This window comes from Sinohyriopsis cumingii, chromosome 15, assembly GCF_028554795.1.
Source record: "Sinohyriopsis cumingii isolate HCF-2022 chromosome 15, ASM2855479v2, whole genome shotgun sequence".
Lineage (NCBI taxonomy): Eukaryota > Metazoa > Mollusca > Bivalvia > Unionida > Unionidae > Sinohyriopsis > Sinohyriopsis cumingii.
In genome coordinates, this window is record NC_142975.1 from 4723240 (window position 1) to 4747851 (window position 24612).

At 38.1% G+C, this 24612-nt stretch overlaps 7 non-coding genes across 7 annotated transcripts; all 7 read left to right on the plus strand.

Annotated features, from left to right (window-relative positions):
- Positions 1-2427: 2427 nt before the first annotated feature.
- On the plus strand, positions 2428-2517 carry Trnam-cau (transfer RNA methionine (anticodon CAU)). Its single transcript is given in 2 exon segments — positions 2428-2464; positions 2482-2517. It is a non-coding gene; the product is annotated as a tRNA-Met (tRNA).
- A 3421-nt stretch (positions 2518-5938) lies between these two features.
- On the plus strand, positions 5939-6028 carry Trnam-cau (transfer RNA methionine (anticodon CAU)). Its single transcript is given in 2 exon segments — positions 5939-5975; positions 5993-6028. It is a non-coding gene; the product is annotated as a tRNA-Met (tRNA).
- Positions 6029-9419: 3391 nt separating this feature from the next.
- On the plus strand, positions 9420-9509 carry Trnam-cau (transfer RNA methionine (anticodon CAU)). The gene is given in 2 exon segments: positions 9420-9456; positions 9474-9509. It is a non-coding gene; the product is annotated as a tRNA-Met (tRNA).
- A 3405-nt stretch (positions 9510-12914) lies between these two features.
- Trnam-cau (transfer RNA methionine (anticodon CAU)) lies at positions 12915-13004 on the plus strand. Its single transcript is given in 2 exon segments — positions 12915-12951; positions 12969-13004. It is a non-coding gene; the product is annotated as a tRNA-Met (tRNA).
- Positions 13005-16401: 3397 nt separating this feature from the next.
- Trnam-cau (transfer RNA methionine (anticodon CAU)) lies at positions 16402-16491 on the plus strand. Its single transcript is given in 2 exon segments — positions 16402-16438; positions 16456-16491. It is a non-coding gene; the product is annotated as a tRNA-Met (tRNA).
- Positions 16492-19908: 3417 nt separating this feature from the next.
- Trnam-cau (transfer RNA methionine (anticodon CAU)) lies at positions 19909-19998 on the plus strand. Its single transcript is given in 2 exon segments — positions 19909-19945; positions 19963-19998. It is a non-coding gene; the product is annotated as a tRNA-Met (tRNA).
- A 3413-nt stretch (positions 19999-23411) lies between these two features.
- Trnam-cau (transfer RNA methionine (anticodon CAU)) lies at positions 23412-23501 on the plus strand. The gene is given in 2 exon segments: positions 23412-23448; positions 23466-23501. It is a non-coding gene; the product is annotated as a tRNA-Met (tRNA).
- The last annotated feature ends 1111 nt before the right edge of the window (positions 23502-24612 follow it).

Below are 24612 nucleotides of genomic sequence, written 5' to 3' on the forward strand. Positions count from 1 at the left end.
CAGTTTGAATATGTGTGCTCGCTACCTAAATTCTCAAAGACAAAGACTTATGATCTGGAGTAATTTAATCATCATACCGTATCATGACATCGATCTCCTGAAAAACTGTAAGCATAGAACAGGGAGTATAGGTTTATAACCCACTTTGAAAACGATTGTACATTCATCAGTTTCTTAGTCTGCCAGCGACCATTATCGTGCTTTAATAGAAGACACATTTGCCGATAGATGATACATTTTCAAACCGCCTAGCAAAACTCTACGTTCATTGACATAGTTTGAACAACGCTTCGAACTTTTGTCTGTCATCTTTGAGGGCCATCAGGAACCCCATCTAAGCCAGTTCACTCACACACAGCAAATATGGTGGATTTGTGTGTCGTCGACGTGCTGCTACCCATCAAAAGGAAACCTTTCGGATACGCCTAAGTAGGGAACGTGTCGTCATTCAATGGAAATGGTTCATCTGCGAGTAGGACTATGTGGAATGTATTTGGCCCGGAGTGGATGAAAGCAAGTTATAACCCAAACCAACATTTTTCCAGTTTATAATATCATCATTCTTATCAACTGCATTAATACATACATATTAGGGTCAAGTCAAGCAGCTCAATGCACCCGACCCTAAAAGATATATACAACAATGTAGCCATCATTTGAAAACAACCGGGGAAGAAATAATAACTACTATAATATACGTTAACTAATTCGATTCAAATACAATTTCAATAAATATAATTCGCAACAAAATACCGTTTGCATAGCAAAGGCTAAAAAACGAACGTGCCGCACTGTAATCAATATAGAAAGCGTCGTACCTCGGTGCATATCAGTCTTCCTACTGGTGACGTCACGATAAATCAGCCATTGGTGTTAGCACACTCAATTAGGTTTGACCTACTTCCAATTGGAGGGCGCCCATCAGGGCCCGAGGTCATAAACATAATAACGCGTAACAATATCTAGATTTCCAAACGAGTATATTTTGGAAAACATTTCCTCATGGGCAAGATCCATTGTTTCATCAATCGGAATAGGATTCACTATCACAATATTAAAGTAAGAACCTGATTCACCTAAATTACGCTGATTTGACGACGTCTATATGTCCTTTCTAAAGAAGGAGTTCTGTCTTCAACAGGAATCCAGAGAAAGTGTTCCGAACATTATACATGTGTTAGTAGTAGTAGTAGGAGTAGCAGTAGTAGTGTTAGTGGTAGTAGTAGTACTAGTATTAATGGTATTTGTATGAGTTAATGTTACACGAGGAATGGTTTTCTCTTTCCAATCACATACAATTCAACAAACTCCATGCCATCATGTAATGAAAGCATTTTGTGGTTTATTTTCTACAGAGAAAATTATAATGCATATTTGTCGCTTTCAGTTACCGATCCGTGAATAGAAAAGTTTTAACACATGATATGATCAGTGTTCTAACGATATTTTTCGAACATTGACTGGGGAGACCTGTATAATATTTAACTCCAAAATATTTGTTTGAAATTGTTTTCATTGACTGAATGGATGTATCGATATGTATTCATCAGCCCACAAGGACGGTTCATGGGTCAACTGTTATTTCTTGTTATACTCATGTATTGTCCTTGAGAGCCAGATTTATTATTCGACTGATTATTGGTGACCTTCGCTAGCACAGTTTCGCAAATTGCATCAATGTTGCATAGCCTCAATCAGAGTTGACAATCCTCCAATGTGACCATTGATTCAATACACATGAGGGCCAATCTCACAATCGCCTTTCTATAGAAAGACTTCTTACTTGTCCTATGTTCAGACCACATGATAGATGATTCTCTTTCAACTTTTCTTGGAATATGCTCGTTTGCATGGCAGTCCTTCAACACAGTTAACGTCTCCATCCGGAAAGCGCTAAAATGAAACGCAGCTAGTTCAGTCACAGTTCCTGCCTTTGAACATTTAGTAAATTAAAAAATATTTTTATGTAGCTTAAATTCCTCACCTACGAGTTGAAAATGAAAACTCACAGTGAATCGTGTTTGATAAGTCTTAATGTTTATAAAGTAGAAACGTACGCTCCCAATGGCATTATAACCTTCGCGATAATGATAATTTTGTACAATCATAAACACTAAATTTAAATAATATCACCCACCCCTCAACAGTGGGAGGCTATTTTCTTGTAACAACTAGTATTGCCATCCATTTAGAATTTATAGAGGTATCAGAATACCGATAAGATGAACTTACCTATAAGTTAATGTAGTTGACCATCATGGATGTTTAGAACACGTTTTATGACTAGTTATAGTGTTTTCTACCATGTTCTACATCTGCGCCTCGGGGTAAATCATTTGCTCTTTTGACATATGCTGGTGCGCATGCTTTCTGAAGAATGCTTTTAGTTTCTCCTGAAGATATAATCTCTCATGGAAAATGTATATAGCCTCGGTAGCGCAGCAGGTAGCGCGTCAGTCTCATAATCAATCGTAGAGAGCAATCTGAAGGTCGTGAGTTCGATCCTCACCCGGGGCAGATATTTTGTCTCCTTAGCTCGAATTATTACCTTTTATCCTTTGTGGTTATTCTATTTAATTCCACCAATTATACTCACATTAGAGTGAAAACGCCAAATGTATATATCAAATGTAACGACCAAGTTTGAAGGATGGTGTGCCTCAAACTGATGGGAAACTATCATTACCTATTCAAACAGATCCCACTTGAAAGCACAATGGACACTCTACACCGTTCCAGTGGCCTAATGTTTAGGGCGTCCGTTGTGGATGCGGGAGGTCATGGGTTTGATCCCCAGCCTAGTCCTATCAGAGACTTACAAAATTGATACTGACAACTGCCTCTCTAGGTGCTCAGCATTAAGAAGTTAGTGATAGAACTGGTTGGCCTGGTCTCAGGATAATGGGACTGGGTGGGACATCATGCTACGTGTCTGCGACATGATGCCCCAGTGCTAGGCATCACTATAAACTGCCACACTGCAGACAACGTACGTATATGATTGAAAAATTGTTAAAGCTACGTTAAAAATCCAAATCAAACAAAAACACTCTCTCTCTCTCTCTCTCTCTCTCTCTCTCTCTCTCTCTCTCTCTCTCTCTCTCTCTCTCCTGTAAAGACAGAAAAGGTACATGCACGTGATACTTGAGTACAGTATCAAACTTGACTATTTTAAAAACAACTTGCAACAAAGAAAGGCAAATATTGTTCTATCCGTCGAGCATAAGTTACAGGGAAGATGACACTTTTGCATTTGGTAATGGTCAATTGAAGTCTGTATTGATCTGTGGAAGTCTGTATTCATAAACATGAAACGGGGACCAAAGGATATAATACAATTACACGTTTGTTACATAAATATAATCTTCTTCCCATGCGTATATTAGGACAAAAATCTGTCGGTCTCGATCCCGCCAACTTTCTGCTCTTACATTAATAAATATATTCACTGTCTGGTGTCAGATATAACATTTGCAAATAATATTTGTTAAAACATATCTATTCGTTACTTCAGTTTGAATATGTGTGCTCGCTACCTAAATTCTCAAAGACAAAGACTTATGATCTGGAGTAATTTAATCATCATACCGTATCATGACATCGATCTCCTGAAAAACTGTAAGCATAGAACAGGGAGTATAGGTTTATAACCCACTTTGAAAACGATTGTACATTCATCAGTTTCTTAGTCTGCCAGCGACCATTATCGTGCTTTAATAGAAGACACATTTGCCGATAGATGATACATTTTCAAACCGCCTAGCAAAACTCTACGTTCATTGACATAGTTTGAACAACGCTTCGAACTTTTGTCTGTCATCTTTGAGGGCCATCAGGAACCCCATCTAAGCCAGTTCACTCACACACAGCAAATATGGTGGATTTGTGTGTCGTCGACGTGCTGCTACCCATCAAAAGGAAACCTTTCGGATACGCCTAAGTAGGGAACGTGTCGTCATTCAATGGAAATGGTTCATCTGCGAGTAGGACTATGTGGAATGTATTTGGCCCGGAGTGGATGAAAGCAAGTTATAACCCAAACCAACATTTTTCCAGTTTATAATATCATCATTCTTATCAACTGCATTAATACATACATATTAGGGTCAAGTCAAGCAGCTCAATGCACCCGACCCTAAAAGATATATACAACAATGTAGCCATCATTTGAAAACAACCGGGAAAGAAATAATAACTACTATAATATACGTTAACTAATTCGATTCAAATACAATTTCAATAAATATAATTCGCAACAAAATACCGTTTGCATAGCAAAGGCTAAAAAACGAACGTGCCGCACTGTAATCAATATAGAAAGCGTCGTACCTCGGTGCATATCAGTCTTCCTACTGGTGACGTCACGATAAATCAGCCATTGGTGTTAGCACACTCAATTAGGTTTGACCTACTTCCAATTGGAGGGCGCCCATCAGGGCCCGAGGTCATAAACATAATAACGCGTAACAATATCTAGATTTCCAAACGAGTATATTTTGGAAAACATTTCCTCATGGGCAAGATCCATTGTTTCATCAATCGGAATAGGATTCACTATCACAATATTAAAGTAAGAACCTGATTCACCTAAATTACGCTGATTTGACGACGTCTATATGTCCTTTCTAAAGAAGGAGTTCTGTCTTCAACAGGAATCCAGAGAAAGTGTTCCGAACATTATACATGTGTTAGTAGTAGTAGTAGGAGTAGCAGTAGTAGTGTTAGTGGTAGTAGTAGTACTAGTATTAATGGTATTTGTATGAGTTAATGTTACACGAGGAATGGTTTTCTCTTTCCAATCACATACAATTCAACAAACTCCATGCCATCATGTAATGAAAGCATTTTGTGGTTTATTTTCTACAGAGAAAATTATAATGCATATTTGTCGCTTTCAGTTACCGATCCGTGAATAGAAAAGTTTTAACACATGATATGATCAGTGTTCTAACGATATTTTTCGAACATTGACTGGGGAGACCTGTATAATATTTAACTCCAAAATATTTGTTTGAAATTGTTTTCATTGACTGAATGGATGTATCGATATGTATTCATCAGCCCACAAGGACGGTTCATGGGTCAACTGTTATTTCTTGTTATACTCATGTATTGTCCTTGAGAGCCAGATTTATTATTCGACTGATTATTGGTGACCTTCGCTAGCACAGTTTCGCAAATTGCATCAATGTTGCATAGCCTCAATCAGAGTTGACAATCCTCCAATGTGACCATTGATTCAATACACATGAGGGCCAATCTCACAATCGCCTTTCTATAGAAAGACTTCTTACTTGTCCTATGTTCAGACCACATGATAGATGATTCTCTTTCAACTTTTCTTGGAATATGCTCGTTTGCATGGCAGTCCTTCAACACAGTTAACGTCTCCATCCGGAAAGCGCTAAAATGAAACGCAGCTAGTTCAGTCACAGTTCCTGCCTTTGAACATTTAGTAAATTAAAAAATATTTTTATGTAGCTTAAATTCCTCACCTACGAGTTGAAAATGAAAACTCACAGTGAATCGTGTTTGATAAGTCTTAATGTTTATAAAGTAGAAACGTACGCTCCCAATGGCATTATAACCTTCGCGATAATGATAATTTTGTACAATCATAAACACTAAATTTAAATAATATCACCCACCCCTCAACAGTGGGAGGCTATTTTCTTGTAACAACTAGTATTGCCATCCATTTAGAATTTATAGAGGTATCAGAATACCGATAAGATGAACTTACCTATAAGTTAATGTAGTTGACCATCATGGATGTTTAGAACACGTTTTATGACTAGTTATAGTGTTTTCTACCATGTTCTACATCTGCGCCTCGGGGTAAATCATTTGCTCTTTTGACATATGCTGGTGCGCATGCTTTCTGAAGAATGCTTTTAGTTTCTCCTGAAGATATAATCTCTCATGGAAAATGTATATAGCCTCGGTAGCGCAGCAGGTAGCGCGTCAGTCTCATAATCAATCGTAGAGAGCAATCTGAAGGTCGTGAGTTCGATCCTCACCCGGGGCAGATATTTTGTCTCCTTAGCTCGAATTATTACCTTTTATCCTTTGTGGTTATTCTATTTAATTCCACCAATTATACTCACATTAGAGTGAAAACGCCAAATGTATATATCAAATGTAACGACCAAGTTTGAAGGATGGTGTGCCTCAAACTGATGGGAAACTATCATTACCTATTCAAACAGATCCCACTTGAAAGCACAATGGACACTCTACACCGTTCCAGTGGCCTAATGTTTAGGGCGTCCGTTGTGGATGCGGGAGGTCATGGGTTTGATCCCCAGCCTAGTCCTATCAGAGACTTACAAAATTGATACTGACAACTGCCTCTCTAGGTGCTCAGCATTAAGAAGTTAGTGATAGAACTGGTTGGCCTGGTCTCAGGATAATGGGACTGGGTGGGACATCATGCTACGTGTCTGCGACATGATGCCCCAGTGCTAGGCATCACTATAAACTGCCACACTGCAGACAACGTACCTATATGATTGAAAAATTGTTAAAGCTACGTTAAAAATCCAAATCAAACAAAAACACACACACTCTCTCTCTCTCTCTCTCTCTCTCCTGTAAAGACAGAAAAGGTACATGCACGTGATACTTGAGTACAGTATCAAACTTGACTATTTTAAAAACAACTTGCAACAAAGAAAGGCAAATATTGTTCTATCCGTCGAGCATAAGTTACAGGGAAGATGACACTTTTGCATTTGGTAATGGTCAATTGAAGTCTGTATTGATCTGTGGAAGTCTGTATTCATAAACATGAAACGGGGACCAAAGGATATAATACAATTACACGTTTGTTACATAAATATAATCTTCTTCCCATGCGTATATTAGGACAAAAATCTGTCGGTCTCGATCCCGCCAACTTTCTGCTCTTACATTAATAAATATATTCACTGTCTGGTGTCAGATATAACATTTGCAAATAATATTTGTTAAAACATATCTATTCGTTACTTCAGTTTGAATATGTGTGCTCGCTACCTAAATTCTCAAAGACAAAGACTTATGATCTGGAGTAATTTAATCATCATACCGTATCATGACATCGATCTCTTGAAAAACTGTAAGCATAGAACAGGGAGTATAGGTTTATAACCCACTTTGAAAACGATTGTACATTCATCAGTTTCTTAGTCTGCCAGCGACCATTATCGTGCTTTAATAGAAGACACATTTGCCGATAGATGATACATTTTCAAACCGCCTAGCAAAACTCTACGTTCATTGACATAGTTTGAACAACGCTTCGAACTTTTGTCTGTCATCTTTGAGGGCCATCAGGAACCCCATCCAAGCCAGTTCACTCACACACAGCAAATATGGTGGATTTGTGTGTCGTCGACGTGCTGCTACCCATCAAAAGGAAACCTTTCGGATACGCCTAAGTAGGGAACGTGTCGTCATTCAATGGAAATGGTTCATCTGCGAGTAGGACTATGTGGAATGTATTTGGCCCGGAGTGGATGAAAGCAAGTTATAACCCAAACCAACATTTTTCCAATTTATAATATCATCATTCTTATCAACTGCATTAATACATACATATTAGGGTCAAGTCAAGCAGCTCAATGCACCCGACCCTAAAAGATATATACAACAATGTAGCCATCATTTGAAAACAACCGGGGAAGAAATAATAACTACTATAATATACGTTAACTAATTCGATTCAAATACAATTTCAATAAATATAATTCGCAACAAAATACCGTTTGCATAGCAAAGGCTAAAAAACGAACGTGCCGCACTGTAATCAATATAGAAAGCGTCGTACCTCGGTGCATATCAGTCTTCCTACTGGTGACGTCACGATAAATCAGCCATTGGTGTTAGCACACTCAATTAGGTTTGACCTACTTCCAATTGGAGGGCGCCCATCAGGGCCCGAGGTCATAAACATAATAACGCGTAACAATATCTAGATTTCCAAACGAGTATATTTTGGAAAACATTTCCTCATGGGCAAGATCCATTGTTTCATCAATCGGAATAGGATTCACTATCACAATATTAAAGTAAGAACCTGATTCACCTAAATTACGCTGATTTGACGACGTCTATATGTCCTTTCTAAAGAAGGAGTTCTGTCTTCAACAGGAATCCAGAGAAAGTGTTCCGAACATTATACATGTGTTAGTAGTAGTAGTAGGAGTAGCAGTAGTAGTGTTAGTGGTAGTAGTAGTACTAGTATTAATGGTATTTGTATGAGTTAATGTTACACGAGGAATGGTTTTCTCTTTCCAATCACATACAATTCAACAAACTCCATGCCATCATGTAATGAAAGCATTTTGTGGTTTATTTTCTACAGAGAAAATTATAATGCATATTTGTCGCTTTCAGTTACCGATCCGTGAATAGAAAAGTTTTAACACATGATATGATCAGTGTTCTAACGATATTTTTCGAACATTGACTGGGGAGACCTGTATAATATTTAACTCCAAAATATTTGTTTGAAATTGTTTTCATTGACTGAATGGATGTATCGATATGTATTCATCAGCCCACAAGGACGGTTCATGGGTCAACTGTTATTTCTTGTTATACTCATGTATTGTCCTTGAGAGCCAGATTTATTATTCGACTGATTATTGGTGACCTTCGCTAGCACAGTTTCGCAAATTGCATCAATGTTGCATAGCCTCAATCAGAGTTGACAATCCTCCAATGTGACCATTGATTCAATACACATGAGGGCCAATCTCACAATCGCCTTTCTATAGAAAGACTTCTTACTTGTCCTATGTTCAGACCACATGATAGATGATTCTCTTTCAACTTTTCTTGGAATATGCTCGTTTGCATGGCAGTCCTTCAACACAGTTAACGTCTCCATCCGGAAAGCGCTAAAATGAAACGCAGCTAGTTCAGTCACAGTTCCTGCCTTTGAACATTTAGTAAATTAAAAAATATTTTTATGTAGCTTAAATTCCTCACCTACGAGTTGAAAATGAAAACTCACAGTGAATCGTGTTTGATAAGTCTTAATGTTTATAAAGTAGAAACGTACGCTCCCAATGGCATTATAACCTTCGCGATAATGATAATTTTGTACAATCATAAACACTAAATTTAAATAATATCACCCACCCCTCAACAGTGGGAGGCTATTTTCTTGTAACAACTAGTATTGCCATCCATTTAGAATTTATAGAGGTATCAGAATACCGATAAGATGAACTTACCTATAAGTTAATGTAGTTGACCATCATGGATGTTTAGAACACGTTTTATGACTAGTTATAGTGTTTTCTACCATGTTCTACATCTGCGCCTCGGGGTAAATCATTTGCTCTTTTGACATATGCTGGTGCGCATGCTTTCTGAAGAATGCTTTTAGTTTCTCCTGAAGATATAATCTCTCATGGAAAATGTATATAGCCTCGGTAGCGCAGCAGGTAGCGCGTCAGTCTCATAATCAATCGTAGAGAGCAATCTGAAGGTCGTGAGTTCGATCCTCACCCGGGGCAGATATTTTGTCTCCTTAGCTCGAATTATTACCTTTTATCCTTTGTGGTTATTCTATTTAATTCCACCAATTATACTCACATTAGAGTGAAAACGCCAAATGTATATATCAAATGTAACGACCAAGTTTGAAGGATGGTGTGCCTCAAACTGATGGGAAACTATCATTACCTATTCAAACAGATCCCACTTGAAAGCACAATGGACACTCTACACCGTTCCAGTAGCCTAATGTTTAGGGCGTCCGTTGTGGATGCGGGAGGTCATGGGTTTGATCCCCAGCCTAGTCCTATCAGAGACTTACAAAATTGATACTGACAACTGCCTCTCTAGGTGCTCAGCATTAAGAAGTTAGTGATAGAACTGGTTGGCCTGGTCTCAGGATAATGGGACTGGGTGGGACATCATGCTACGTGTCTGCGACATGATGCCCCAGTGCTAGGCATCACTATAAACTGCCACACTGCAGACAACGTACCTATATGATTGAAAAATTGTTAAAGCTACGTTAAAAATCCAAATCAAACAAAAACACACACTCTCTCTCTCTCTCTCTCTCTCTCTCTCTCTCTCTCTCTCCTGTAAAGACAGAAAAGGTACATGCACGTGATACTTGAGTACAGTATCAAACTTGACTATTTTAAAAACAACTTGCAACAAAGAAAGGCAAATATTGTTCTATCCGTCGAGCATAAGTTACAGGGAAGATGACACTTTTGCATTTGGTAATGGTCAATTGAAGTCTGTATTGATCTGTGGAAGTCTGTATTCATAAACATGAAACGGGGACCAAAGGATATAATACAATTACACGTTTGTTACATAAATATAATCTTCTTCCCATGCGTATATTAGGACAAAAATCTGTCGGTCTCGATCCCGCCAACTTTCTGCTCTTACATTAATAAATATATTCACTGTCTGGTGTCAGATATAACATTTGCAAATAATATTTGTTAAAACATATCTATTCGTTACTTCAGTTTGAATATGTGTGCTCGCTACCTAAATTCTCAAAGACAAAGACTTATGATCTGGAGTAATTTAATCATCATACCGTATCATGACATCGATCTCTTGAAAAACTGTAAGCATAGAACAGGGAGTATAGGTTTATAACCCACTTTGAAAACGATTGTACATTCATCAGTTTCTTAGTCTGCCAGCGACCATTATCGTGCTTTAATAGAAGACACATTTGCCGATAGATGATACATTTTCAAACCGCCTAGCAAAACTCTACGTTCATTGACATAGTTTGAACAACGCTTCGAACTTTTGTCTGTCATCTTTGAGGGCCATCAGGAACCCCATCCAAGCCAGTTCACTCACACACAGCAAATATGGTGGATTTGTGTGTCGTCGACGTGCTGCTACCCATCAAAAGGAAACCTTTCGGATACGCCTAAGTAGGGAACGTGTCGTCATTCAATGGAAATGGTTCATCTGCGAGTAGGACTATGTGGAATGTATTTGGCCCGGAGTGGATGAAAGCAAGTTATAACCCAAACCAACATTTTTCCAATTTATAATATCATCATTCTTATCAACTGCATTAATACATACATATTAGGGTCAAGTCAAGCAGCTCAATGCACCCGACCCTAAAAGATATATACAACAATGTAGCCATCATTTGAAAACAACCGGGGAAGAAATAATAACTACTATAATATACGTTAACTAATTCGATTCAAATACAATTTCAATAAATATAATTCGCAACAAAATACCGTTTGCATAGCAAAGGCTAAAAAACGAACGTGCCGCACTGTAATCAATATAGAAAGCGTCGTACCTCGGTGCATATCAGTCTTCCTACTGGTGACGTCACGATAAATCAGCCATTGGTGTTAGCACACTCAATTAGGTTTGACCTACTTCCAATTGGAGGGCGCCCATCAGGGCCCGAGGTCATAAACATAATAACGCGTAACAATATCTAGATTTCCAAACGAGTATATTTTGGAAAACATTTCCTCATGGGCAAGATCCATTGTTTCATCAATCGGAATAGGATTCACTATCACAATATTAAAGTAAGAACCTGATTCACCTAAATTACGCTGATTTGACGACGTCTATATGTCCTTTCTAAAGAAGGAGTTCTGTCTTCAACAGGAATCCAGAGAAAGTGTTCCGAACATTATACATGTGTTAGTAGTAGTAGTAGGAGTAGCAGTAGTAGTGTTAGTGGTAGTAGTAGTACTAGTATTAATGGTATTTGTATGAGTTAATGTTACACGAGGAATGGTTTTCTCTTTCCAATCACATACAATTCAACAAACTCCATGCCATCATGTAATGAAAGCATTTTGTGGTTTATTTTCTACAGAGAAAATTATAATGCATATTTGTCGCTTTCAGTTACCGATCCGTGAATAGAAAAGTTTTAACACATGATATGATCAGTGTTCTAACGATATTTTTCGAACATTGACTGGGGAGACCTGTATAATATTTAACTCCAAAATATTTGTTTGAAATTGTTTTCATTGACTGAATGGATGTATCGATATGTATTCATCAGCCCACAAGGACGGTTCATGGGTCAACTGTTATTTCTTGTTATACTCATGTATTGTCCTTGAGAGCCAGATTTATTATTCGACTGATTATTGGTGACCTTCGCTAGCACAGTTTCGCAAATTGCATCAATGTTGCATAGCCTCAATCAGAGTTGACAATCCTCCAATGTGACCATTGATTCAATACACATGAGGGCCAATCTCACAATCGCCTTTCTATAGAAAGACTTCTTACTTGTCCTATGTTCAGACCACATGATAGATGATTCTCTTTCAACTTTTCTTGGAATATGCTCGTTTGCATGGCAGTCCTTCAACACAGTTAACGTCTCCATCCGGAAAGCGCTAAAATGAAACGCAGCTAGTTCAGTCACAGTTCCTGCCTTTGAACATTTAGTAAATTAAAAAATATTTTTATGTAGCTTAAATTCCTCACCTACGAGTTGAAAATGAAAACTCACAGTGAATCGTGTTTGATAAGTCTTAATGTTTATAAAGTAGAAACGTACGCTCCCAATGGCATTATAACCTTCGCGATAATGATAATTTTGTACAATCATAAACACTAAATTTAAATAATATCACCCACCCCTCAACAGTGGGAGGCTATTTTCTTGTAACAACTAGTATTGCCATCCATTTAGAATTTATAGAGGTATCAGAATACCGATAAGATGAACTTACCTATAAGTTAATGTAGTTGACCATCATGGATGTTTAGAACACGTTTTATGACTAGTTATAGTGTTTTCTACCATGTTCTACATCTGCGCCTCGGGGTAAATCATTTGCTCTTTTGACATATGCTGGTGCGCATGCTTTCTGAAGAATGCTTTTAGTTTCTCCTGAAGATATAATCTCTCATGGAAAATGTATATAGCCTCGGTAGCGCAGCAGGTAGCGCGTCAGTCTCATAATCAATCGTAGAGAGCAATCTGAAGGTCGTGAGTTCGATCCTCACCCGGGGCAGATATTTTGTCTCCTTAGCTCGAATTATTACCTTTTATCCTTTGTGGTTATTCTATTTAATTCCACCAATTATACTCACATTAGAGTGAAAACGCCAAATGTATATATCAAATGTAACGACCAAGTTTGAAGGATGGTGTGCCTCAAACTGATGGGAAACTATCATTACCTATTCAAACAGATCCCACTTGAAAGCACAATGGACACTCTACACCGTTCCAGTGGCCTAATGTTTAGGGCGTCCGTTGTGGATGCGGGAGGTCATGGGTTTGATCCCCAGCCTAGTCCTATCAGAGACTTACAAAATTGATACTGACAACTGCCTCTCTAGGTGCTCAGCATTAAGAAGTTAGTGATAGAACTGGTTGGCCTGGTCTCAGGATAATGGGACTGGGTGGGACATCATGCTACGTGTCTGCGACATGATGCCCCAGTGCTAGGCATCACTATAAACTGCCACACTGCAGACAACGTACCTATATGATTGAAAAATTGTTAAAGCTACGTTAAAAATCCAAATCAAACAAAAACACTCTCTCTCTCTCTCTCTCTCTCTCTCTCTCTCTCTCCTGTAAAGACAGAAAAGGTACATGCACGTGATACTTGAGTAAAGTATCAAACTTGACTATTTTAAAAACAACTTGCAACAAAGAAAGGCAAATATTGTTCTATCCGTCGAGCATAAGTTACAGGGAAGATGACACTTTTGCATTTGGTAATGGTCAATTGAAGTCTGTATTGATCTGTGGAAGTCTGTATTCATAAACATGAAACGGGGACCAAAGGATATAATACAATTACACGTTTGTTACATAAATATAATCTTCTTCCCATGCGTATATTAGGACAAAAATCTGTCGGTCTCGATCCCGCCAACTTTCTGCTCTTACATTAATAAATATATTCACTGTCTGGTGTCAGATATAACATTTGCAAATAATATTTGTTAAAACATATCTATTCGTTACTTCAGTTTGAATATGTGTGCTCGCTACCTAAATTCTCAAAGACAAAGACTTATGATCTGGAGTAATTTAATCATCATACCGTATCATGACATCGATCTCCTGAAAAACTGTAAGCATAGAACAGGGAGTATAGGTTTATAACCCACTTTGAAAACGATTGTACATTCATCAGTTTCTTAGTCTGCCAGCGACCATTATCGTGCTTTAATAGAAGACACATTTGCCGATAGATGATACATTTTCAAACCGCCTAGCAAAACTCTACGTTCATTGACATAGTTTGAACAACGCTTCGAACTTTTGTCTGTCATCTTTGAGGGCCATCAGGAACCCCATCTAAGCCAGTTCACTCACACACAGCAAATATGGTGGATTTGTGTGTCGTCGACGTGCTGCTACCCATCAAAAGGAAACCTTTCGGATACGCCTAAGTAGGGAACGTGTCGTCATTCAATGGAAATGGTTCATCTGCGAGTAGGACTATGTGGAATGTATTTGGCCCGGAGTGGATGAAAGCAAGTTATAACCCAAACCAACATTTTTCCAGTTTATAATATCATCATTCTTATCAACTGCATTAATACATACATATTAGGGTCAAGTCAAGCAGCTCAATGCACCCGACCCTAAAAGATATATACAACAATGTAGCCATCATTTGAAAACAACCGGGAAAGAAATAATAACTACTATAATATACGTTAACTAATTCGATTCAAATACAATTTCAATAAATATAATTCGCAACAAAATACCGTTTGCATAGCAAAGGCTAAAAAACGAACGTGCCGCACTGTAATCAATATAGAAAGCGTCGTACCTCGGTGCATATCAGTCTTCCTACTGGTGACGTCACGATAAATCAGCCATTGGTGTTAGCACACTCAATTAGGTTTGACCTACTTCCAATTGGAGGGCGCCCATCAGGGCCCGAGGTCATAAACATAATAACGCGTAACAATATCTAGATTTCCAAACGAGTATATTTTGGAAAACATTTCCTCATGGGCAAGATCCATTGTTTCATCAATCGGAATAGGATTCACTATCACAATATTAAAGTAAGAACCTGATTCACCTAAATTACGCTGATTTGACGACGTCTATATGTCCTTTCTAAAGAAGGAGTTCTGTCTTCAACAGGAATCCAGAGAAAGTGTTCCGAACATTATACATGTGTTAGTAGTAGTAGTAGGAGTAGCAGTAGTAGTGTTAGTGGTAGTAGTAGTACTAGTATTAATGGTATTTGTATGAGTTAATGTTACACGAGGAATGGTTTTCTCTTTCCAATCACATACAATTCAACAAACTCCATGCCATCATGTAATGAAAGCATTTTGTGGTTTATTTTCTACAGAGAAAATTATAATGCATATTTGTCGCTTTCAGTTACCGATCCGTGAATAGAAAAGTTTTAACACATGATATGATCAGTGTTCTAACGATATTTTTCGAACATTGACTGGGGAGACCTGTATAATATTTAACTCCAAAATATTTGTTTGAAATTGTTTTCATTGACTGAATGGATGTATCGATATGTATTCATCAGCCCACAAGGACGGTTCATGGGTCAACTGTTATTTCTTGTTATACTCATGTATTGTCCTTGAGAGCCAGATTTATTATTCGACTGATTATTGGTGACCTTCGCTAGCACAGTTTCGCAAATTGCATCAATGTTGCATAGCCTCAATCAGAGTTGACAATCCTCCAATGTGACCATTGATTCAATACACATGAGGGCCAATCTCACAATCGCCTTTCTATAGAAAGACTTCTTACTTGTCCTATGTTCAGACCACATGATAGATGATTCTCTTTCAACTTTTCTTGGAATATGCTCGTTTGCATGGCAGTCCTTCAACACAGTTAACGTCTCCATCCGGAAAGCGCTAAAATGAAACGCAGCTAGTTCAGTCACAGTTCCTGCCTTTGAACATTTAGTAAATTAAAAAATATTTTTATGTAGCTTAAATTCCTCACCTACGAGTTGAAAATGAAAACTCACAGTGAATCGTGTTTGATAAGTCTTAATGTTTATAAAGTAGAAACGTACGCTCCCAATGGCATTATAACCTTCGCGATAATGATAATTTTGTACAATCATAAACACTAAATTTAAATAATATCACCCACCCCTCAACAGTGGGAGGCTATTTTCTTGTAACAACTAGTATTGCCATCCATTTAGAATTTATAGAGGTATCAGAATACCGATAAGATGAACTTACCTATAAGTTAATGTAGTTGACCATCATGGATGTTTAGAACACGTTTTATGACTAGTTATAGTGTTTTCTACCATGTTCTACATCTGCGCCTCGGGGTAAATCATTTGCTCTTTTGACATATGCTGGTGCGCATGCTTTCTGAAGAATGCTTTTAGTTTCTCCTGAAGATATAATCTCTCATGGAAAATGTATATAGCCTCGGTAGCGCAGCAGGTAGCGCGTCAGTCTCATAATCAATCGTAGAGAGCAATCTGAAGGTCGTGAGTTCGATCCTCACCCGGGGCAGATATTTTGTCTCCTTAGCTCGAATTATTACCTTTTATCCTTTGTGGTTATTCTATTTAATTCCACCAATTATACTCACATTAGAGTGAAAACGCCAAATGTATATATCAAATGTAACGACCAAGTTTGAAGGATGGTGTGCCTCAAACTGATGGGAAACTATCATTACCTATTCAAACAGATCCCACTTGAAAGCACAATGGACACTCTACACCGTTCCAGTGGCCTAATGTTTAGGGCGTCCGTTGTGGATGCGGGAGGTCATGGGTTTGATCCCCAGCCTAGTCCTATCAGAGACTTACAAAATTGATACTGACAACTGCCTCTCTAGGTGCTCAGCATTAAGAAGTTAGTGATAGAACTGGTTGGCCTGGTCTCAGGATAATGGGACTGGGTGGGACATCATGCTACGTGTCTGCGACATGATGCCCCAGTGCTAGGCATCACTATAAACTGCCACACTGCAGACAACGTACCTATATGATTGAAAAATTGTTAAAGCTACGTTAAAAATCCAAATCAAACAAAAACACTCTCTCTCTCTCTCTCTCTCTCTCTCTCTCTCTCTCTCTCTCTCTCTCTCTCTCTCCTGTAAAGACAGAGAAGGTACATGCACGTGATACTTGAGTACAGTATCAAACTTGACTATTTTAAAAACAACTTGCAACAAAGAAAGGCAAATATTGTTCTATCCGTCGAGCATAAGTTACAGGGAAGATGACACTTTTGCATTTGGTAATGGTCAATTGAAGTCTGTATTGATCTGTGGAAGTCTGTATTCATAAACATGAAACGGGGACCAAAGGATATAATACAATTACACGTTTGTTACATAAATATAATCTTCTTCCCATGCGTATATTAGGACAAAAATCTGTCGGTCTCGATCCCGCCAACTTTCTGCTCTTACATTAATAAATATATTCACTGTCTGGTGTCAGATATAACATTTGCAAATAATATTTGTTAAAACATATCTATTCGTTACTTCAGTTTGAATATGTGTGCTCGCTACCTAAATTCTCAAAGACAAAGACTTATGATCTGGAGTAATTTAATCATCATACCGTATCATGACATCGATCTCCTGAAAAACTGTAAGCATAGAACAGGGAGTATAGGTTTATAACCCACTTTGAAAACGATTGTACATTCATCAGTTTCTTAGTCTGCCAGCGACCATTATCGTGCTTTAATAGAAGACACATTTGCCGATAGATGATACATTTTCAAACCGCCTAGCAAAACTCTACGTTCATTGACATAGTTTGAACAACGCTTCGAACTTTTGTCTGTCATCTTTGAGGGCCATCAGGAACCCCATCTAAGCCAGTTCACTCACACACAGCAAATATGGTGGATTTGTGTGTCGTCGACGTGCTGCTACCCATCAAAAGGAAACCTTTCGGATACGCCTAAGTAGGGAACGTGTCGTCATTCAATGGAAATGGTTCATCTGCGAGTAGGACTATGTGGAATGTATTTGGCCCGGAGTGGATGAAAGCAAGTTATAACCCAAACCAACATTTTTCCAGTTTATAATATCATCATTCTTATCAACTGCATTAATACATACATATTAGGGTCAAGTCAAGCAGCTCAATGCACCCGACCCTAAAAGATATATACAACAATGTAGCCATCATTTGAAAACAACCGGGAAAGAAATAATAACTACTATAATATACGTTAACTAATTCGATTCAAATACAATTTCAATAAATATAATTCGCAACAAAATACCGTTTGCATAGGAAAGGCTAAAAAACGAACGTGCCGCACTGTAATCAATATAGAAAGCGTCGTACCTCGGTACATATCAGTCTTCCTACTGGTGACGTCACGATAAATCAGCCATTGGTGTTAGCACACTCAATTAGGTTTGACCTACTTCCAATTGGAGGGCGCCCATCAGGGCCCGAGGTCATAAACATAATAACGCGTAACAATATCTAGATTTCCAAACGAGTATATTTTGGAAAACATTTCCTCATGGGCAAGATCCATTGTTTCATCAATCGGAATAGGATTCACTATCACAATATTAAAGTAAGAACCTGATTCACCTAAATTACGCTGATTTGACGACGTCTATATGTCCTTTCTAAAGAAGGAGTTCTGTCTTCAACAGGAATCCAGAGAAAGTGTTGCGAACATTATACATGTGTTAGTAGTAGTAGTAGGAGTAGCAGTAGTAGTGTTAGTGGTAGTAGTAGTACTAGTATTAATGGTATTTGTATGAGTTAATGTTACACGAGGAATGGTTTTCTCTTTCCAATCACATACAATTCAACAAACTCCATGCCATCATGTAATGAAAGCATTTTGTGGTTTATTTTCTACAGAGAAAATTATAATGCATATTTGTCGCTTTCAGTTACCGATCCGTGAATAGAAAAGTTTTAACACATGATATGATCAGTGTTCTAACGATATTTTTCGAACATTGACTGGGGAGACCTGTATAATATTTAACTCCAAAATATTTGTTTGAAATTGTTTTCATTGACTGAATGGATGTATCGATATGTATTCATCAGCCCACAAGGACGGTTCATGGGTCAACTGTTATTTCTTGTTATACTCATGTATTGTCCTTGAGAGCCAGATTTATTATTCGACTGATTATTGGTGACCTTCGCTAGCACAGTTTCGCAAATTGCATCAATGTTGCATAGCCTCAATCAGAGTTGACAATCCTCCAATGTGACCATTGATTCAATACACATGAGGGCCAATCTCACAATCGCCTTTCTATAGAAAGACTTCTTACTTGTCCTATGTTCAGACCACATGATAGATGATTCTCTTTCAACTTTTCTTGGAATATGCTCGTTTGCATGGCAGTCCTTCAACACAGTTAACGTCTCCATCCGGAAAGCGCTAAAATGAAACGCAGCTAGTTCAGTCACAGTTCCTGCCTTTGAACATTTAGTAAATTAAAAAATATTTTTATGTAGCTTAAATTCCTCACCTACGAGTTGAAAATGAAAACTCACAGTGAATCGTGTTTGATAAGTCTTAATGTTTATAAAGTAGAAACGTACGCTCCCAATGGCATTATAACCTTCGCGATAATGATAATTTTGTACAATCATAAACACTAAATTTAAATAATATCACCCACCCCTCAACAGTGGGAGGCTATTTTCTTGTAACAACTAGTATTGCCATCCATTTAGAATTTATAGAGGTATCAGAATACCGATAAGATGAACTTACCTATAAGTTAATGTAGTTGACCATCATGGATGTTTAGAACACGTTTTATGACTAGTTATAGTGTTTTCTACCATGTTCTACATCTGCGCCTCGGGGTAAATCATTTGCTCTTTTGACATATGCTGGTGCGCATGCTTTCTGAAGAATGCTTTTAGTTTCTCCTGAAGATATAATCTCTCATGGAAAATGTATATAGCCTCGGTAGCGCAGCAGGTAGCGCGTCAGTCTCATAATCAATCGTAGAGAGCAATCTGAAGGTCGTGAGTTCGATCCTCACCCGGGGCAGATATTTTGTCTCCTTAGCTCGAATTATTACCTTTTATCCTTTGTGGTTATTCTATTTAATTCCACCAATTATACTCACATTAGAGTGAAAACGCCAAATGTATATATCAAATGTAACGACCAAGTTTGAAGGATGGTGTGCCTCAAACTGATGGGAAACTATCATTACCTATTCAAACAGATCCCACTTGAAAGCACAATGGACACTCTACACCGTTCCAGTGGCCTAATGTTTAGGGCGTCCGTTGTGGATGCGGGAGGTCATGGGTTTGATCCCCAGCCTAGTCCTATCAGAGACTTACAAAATTGATACTGACAACTGCCTCTCTAGGTGCTCAGCATTAAGAAGTTAGTGATAGAACTGGTTGGCCTGGTCTCAGGATAATGGGACTGGGTGGGACATCATGCTACGTGTCTGCGACATGATGCCCCAGTGCTAGGCATCACTATAAACTGCCACACTGCAGACAACGTACCTATATGATTGAAAAATTGTTAAAGCTACGTTAAAAATCCAAATCAAACAAAAACACTCTCTCTCTCTCTCTCTCTCTCTCTCTCTCTCTCTCTCTCTCTCTCTCTCTCCTGTAAAGACAGAAAAGGTACATGCACGTGATACTTGAGTACAGTATCAAACTTGACTATTTTAAAAACAACTTGCAACAAAGAAAGGCAAATATTGTTCTATCCGTCGAGCATAAGTTACAGGGAAGATGACACTTTTGCATTTGGTAATGGTCAATTGAAGTCTGTATTGATCTGTGGAAGTCTGTATTCATAAACATGAAACGGGGACCAAAGGATATAATACAATTACACGTTTGTTACATAAATATAATCTTCTTCCCATGCGTATATTAGGACAAAAATCTGTCGGTCTCGATCCCGCCAACTTTCTGCTCTTACATTAATAAATATATTCACTGTCTGGTGTCAGATATAACATTTGCAAATAATATTTGTTAAAACATATCTATTCGTTACTTCAGTTTGAATATGTGTGCTCGCTACCTAAATTCTCAAAGACAAAGACTTATGATCTGGAGTAATTTAATCATCATACCGTATCATGACATCGATCTCCTGAAAAACTGTAAGCATAGAACAGGGAGTATAGGTTTATAACCCACTTTGAAAACGATTGTACATTCATCAGTTTCTTAGTCTGCCAGCGACCATTATCGTGCTTTAATAGAAGACACATTTGCCGATAGATGATACATTTTCAAACCGCCTAGCAAAACTCTACGTTCATTGACATAGTTTGAACAACGCTTCGAACTTTTGTCTGTCATCTTTGAGGGCCATCAGGAACCCCATCTAAGCCAGTTCACTCACACACAGCAAATATGGTGGATTTGTGTGTCGTCGACGTGCTGCTACCCATCAAAAGGAAACCTTTCGGATACGCCTAAGTAGGGAACGTGTCGTCATTCAATGGAAATGGTTCATCTGCGAGTAGGACTATGTGGAATGTATTTGGCCCGGAGTGGATGAAAGCAAGTTATAACCCAAACCAACATTTTTCCAGTTTATAATATCATCATTCTTATCAACTGCATTAATACATACATATTAGGGTCAAGTCAAGCAGCTCAATGCACCCGACCCTAAAAGATATATACAACAATGTAGCCATCATTTGAAAACAACCGGGAAAGAAATAATAACTACTATAATATACGTTAACTAATTCGATTCAAATACAATTTCAATAAATATAATTCGCAACAAAATACCGTTTGCATAGCAAAGGCTAAAAAACGAACGTGCCGCACTGTAATCAATATAGAAAGCGTCGTACCTCGGTGCATATCAGTCTTCCTACTGGTGACGTCACGATAAATCAGCCATTGGTGTTAGCACACTCAATTAGGTTTGACCTACTTCCAATTGGAGGGCGCCCATCAGGGCCCGAGGTCATAAACATAATAACGCGTAACAATATCTAGATTTCCAAACGAGTATATTTTGGAAAACATTTCCTCATGGGCAAGATCCATTGTTTCATCAATCGGAATAGGATTCACTATCACAATATTAAAGTAAGAACCTGATTCACCTAAATTACGCTGATTTGACGACGTCTATATGTCCTTTCTAAAGAAGGAGTTCTGTCTTCAACAGGAATCCAGAGAAAGTGTTCCGAACATTATACATGTGTTAGTAGTAGTAGTAGGAGTAGCAGTAGTAGTGTTAGTGGTAGTAGTAGTACTAGTATTAATGGTATTTGTATGAGTTAATGTTACACGAGGAATGGTTTTCTCTTTCCAATCACATACAATTCAACAAACTCCATGCCATCATGTAATGAAAGCATTTTGTGGTTTATTTTCTACAGAGAAAATTATAATGCATATTTGTCGCTTTCAGTTACCGATCCGTGAATAGAAAAGTTTTAACACATGATATGATCAGTGTTCTAACGATATTTTTCGAACATTGACTGGGGAGACCTGTATAATATTTAACTCCAAAATATTTGTTTGAAATTGTTTTCATTGACTGAATGGATGTATCGATATGTATTCATCAGCCCACAAGGACGGTTCATGGGTCAACTGTTATTTCTTGTTATACTCATGTATTGTCCTTGAGAGCCAGATTTATTATTCGACTGATTATTGGTGACCTTCGCTAGCACAGTTTCGCAAATTGCATCAATGTTGCATAGCCTCAATCAGAGTTGACAATCCTCCAATGTGACCATTGATTCAATACACATGAGGGCCAATCTCACAATCGCCTTTCTATAGAAAGACTTCTTACTTGTCCTATGTTCAGACCACATGATAGATGATTCTCTTTCAACTTTTCTTGGAATATGCTCGTTTGCATGGCAGTCCTTCAACACAGTTAACGTCTCCATCCGGAAAGCGCTAAAATGAAACGCAGCTAGTTCAGTCACAGTTCCTGCCTTTGAACATTTAGTAAATTAAAAAATATTTTTATGTAGCTTAAATTCCTCACCTACGAGTTGAAAATGAAAACTCACAGTGAATCGTGTTTGATAAGTCTTAATGTTTATAAAGTAGAAACGTACGCTCCCAATGGCATTATAACCTTCGCGATAATGATAATTTTGTACAATCATAAACACTAAATTTAAATAATATCACCCACCCCTCAACAGTGGGAGGCTATTTTCTTGTAACAACTAGTATTGCCATCCATTTAGAATTTATAGAGGTATCAGAATACCGATAAGATGAACTTACCTATAAGTTAATGTAGTTGACCATCATGGATGTTTAGAACACGTTTTATGACTAGTTATAGTGTTTTCTACCATGTTCTACATCTGCGCCTCGGGGTAAATCATTTGCTCTTTTGACATATGCTGGTGCGCATGCTTTCTGAAGAATGCTTTTAGTTTCTCCTGAAGATATAATCTCTCATGGAAAATGTATATAGCCTCGGTAGCGCAGCAGGTAGCGCGTCAGTCTCATAATCAATCGTAGAGAGCAATCTGAAGGTCGTGAGTTCGATCCTCACCCGGGGCAGATATTTTGTCTCCTTAGCTCGAATTATTACCTTTTATCCTTTGTGGTTATTCTATTTAATTCCACCAATTATACTCACATTAGAGTGAAAACGCCAAATGTATATATCAAATGTAACGACCAAGTTTGAAGGATGGTGTGCCTCAAACTGATGGGAAACTATCATTACCTATTCAAACAGATCCCACTTGAAAGCACAATGGACACTCTACACCGTTCCAGTGGCCTAATGTTTAGGGCGTCCGTTGTGGATGCGGGAGGTCATGGGTTTGATCCCCAGCCTAGTCCTATCAGAGACTTACAAAATTGATACTGACAACTGCCTCTCTAGGTGCTCAGCATTAAGAAGTTAGTGATAGAACTGGTTGGCCTGGTCTCAGGATAATGGGACTGGGTGGGACATCATGCTACGTGTCTGCGACATGATGCCCCAGTGCTAGGCATCACTATAAACTGCCACACTGCAGACAACGTACCTATATGATTGAAAAATTGTTAAAGCTACGTTAAAAATCCAAATCAAACAAAAACACTCTCTCTCTCTCTCTCTCTCTCTCTCTCTCTCTCTCTCTCTCTCTCTCCTGTAAAGACAGAAAAGGTACATGCACGTGATACTTGAGTACAGTATCAAACTTGACTATTTTAAAAACAACTTGCAACAAAGAAAGGCAAATATTGTTCTATCCGTCGAGCATAAGTTACAGGGAAGATGACACTTTTGCATTTGGTAATGGTCAATTGAAGTCTGTATTGATCTGTGGAAGTCTGTATTCATAAACATGAAACGGGGACCAAAGGATATAATACAATTACACGTTTGTTACATAAATATAATCTTCTTCCCATGCGTATATTAGGACAAAAATCTGTCGGTCTCGATCCCGCCAACTTTCTGCTCTTACATTAATAAATATATTCACTGTCTGGTGTCAGATATAACATTTGCAAATAATATTTGTTAAAACATATCTATTCGTTACTTCAGTTTGAATATGTGTGCTCGCTACCTAAATTCTCAAAGACAAAGACTTATGATCTGGAGTAATTTAATCATCATACCGTATCATGACATCGATCTCCTGAAAAACTGTAAGCATAGAACAGGGAGTAT